Source organism: Cavia porcellus, unplaced genomic scaffold (assembly GCF_034190915.1).
Source record: "Cavia porcellus strain 051 isolate PalLab524CR breed Dunkin Hartley unplaced genomic scaffold, mCavPor4.1 scaffold_11, whole genome shotgun sequence".
In the NCBI taxonomy this organism is placed as follows: Eukaryota; Metazoa; Chordata; class Mammalia; order Rodentia; family Caviidae; genus Cavia; species Cavia porcellus.
Window position 1 is genome coordinate 30,567,212 of NW_026947494.1, and position 2,404 is coordinate 30,569,615.

The following is a 2,404-nucleotide window of genomic DNA, read 5'->3' on the forward strand; positions in this document are numbered from 1 at the left end:
GAAAAAATGGTTTTCCTAAGTATTCAAAAATCTCTAAAGAGCCAGGAGTGGTGACGTATGCCTGTAATTCCACACTCTGAGTGGCTGAAGTAGAACAATCATAAATTTGAGCCCAGGCTGAGCAATTTAATAAGAGCCTGTTTCAAAATGAAAAATTGAACAGCTGGGTGTGGTGGCACACACTTGTAATCCCAGCACTTAGGAGGCTGAAGCAGGAGGATCATTATGAGTTCAAAACCAGCCTGGCTACAAAGTGAGCTCAAGGTCAACCCTGTCTCAAAAAGACAAAGGAAAAAAAAAAGAAAAATTGAAAAATGACTGGGAATGTAGCTCAGTATAAATGTGCTACGTTCTAACCCCACTATGCAAAAATAAGTCTAGATATACAGAGCAAATTTTATCATAATTAATTGTTTTCTCTTCCAGTCACTCTGGAAACAATATTTTATTAAAAGCATACACAAAATATAATTCTGAAATGTAGAGAAACCAAAGAAATATATATATTCCCTTTCATATTTATCAAACTAACAAACTAACACTCAGTTGATAAAGTTGAAATGGAATGATTACATAATGTTGGTGATGTGGCCCATTTGGAGAAAAACATGGTACTAGGTAATGACAGTTAAATAAATGTTTATATCCTTTGATTCAGTAATCCCACTTTTTATAAATTTTCAAAGGCAAGAAAAAGAAAAACATTTTCATAAAAATATTCATAAGGTATTATCTAAAAGAGTGGTAGTTGATATTGACTGCTAACAGCCTAGGCATGTGCCTGGTAATAGTTATTAGAATATAATGTTTAGAGTGAGCAGCCCTCATGTCTGGTACACATTTTGGGGTGGGAGGCTTCCGGGGGCAGTTTGAAAATTTCTGATATCTGGAAAAATGGGAAAATGATTGTCTCTTATGTATAAGATAATTGTTAGATTAAGGTTGAATTAAGGTTACTAATTAGATCCTTAACTCACATGTTGTTAGAGTATGACATTGTAACGAAACATTAATTGGTAGAATTTTGTAAAATTACTTTTTGGAAGGCAGTTAGTAAATCAAATTACTTACCACGACATAACTTAGAAGTTGGAGTTTGCAATCTTAGGAAAAGTATCTTTATTCCTGCTTTATAATTCATTGTGTTCCTGTATCTTAAAATATAATTCTATGATTAAATAGTGAGGGTTATAAAAATGTACTTATCAATTGTTTTAAATAAAATGATGTTTAAAGTACACATTAGAAAAGATGAAAAGGCAAATAAATTGGGGAAACATGTTTATATTTGTTAATATGAAAAAAATTTTAATATTCATAATATATAAAGAATTCTTACAATAATTAAGAGCTAGATAGCTGTCACATAAAATGTGTAAATGGTATGAACAATAAAATGAAAAATGACAATATAGGAAAAGATTTTCATCTTAATAATAAAAGAAATGCAACAAAAGATAAAAAATATGTTGGGGGGTAAAGGACATAACTCAGTGGCATATGCAACTGCTTGGCAGGTGGAAGGTCCTGAGTTCAATTCCTGTTACCAAAGGAAAAAAAACTTTTCGTTTGTCAAAGATGAAAAAGATTATTAGTGGCAGGTGTTAGAAATGGATGCTCTCTTGTACTTTGTGGGATTTCGAATTAATAACGTGTTCAGAGGACAGTTAGAAAATAAGTATCAAAGTTTTATTTATTAAAATTTGTGATATGGCATCTTGCTGTGTATTCAAGGCTGACTTCAAACTTGTGGGATTCTTTTGTCCCAGAGCTGAGATTACAGGCATGTACCACTGTGCTCAAATTTTTAAGTAGACTTTTTTTCCTTCAGAAAATTACACTTCTAGAAATAATTCCACTTTTAGAAATGATTCTTAGGCGATAACCCTATGTAGAAGTACTTGAAAGTTGTGTATACAAGGATATTCTCTATAGTACTACTTACATGCTTTTTTTTAATTTGGAAAGCAATTTCCTTTTAATAGGAATTGATTGATTTATTGTTCAACGATACCACACAGTCACATAAAAATAATGTAGACGTATATTTAATGACAATAGATGTATACACATCATTTTACTTCACTAGACAGGAATTTACAAAACAGTATGCATATGGAATGAGCCAGGTAGGCAAAACTATACATATGTCAGCACAAAAGATAGCTAGAGTTCAGTGTAGTAGCATGTGTCTGTAATCCCAGCACTTGGGAGACTGAGGCAGGAGCATCACCACAAGTTTGAGGCCAGCAAATTAGCAAAATTTAACAGTGATTGTCTCTGGGCAGTGAGACTAAAGATAACTTTTACTTTCTCTTTTATGCCTTTGTGTAATGTTCAGATTTTTTTTTTAAAAAAGGAATTATCATGTAGTATATAAAAATTAGGGGGGAGTTATTCGCAT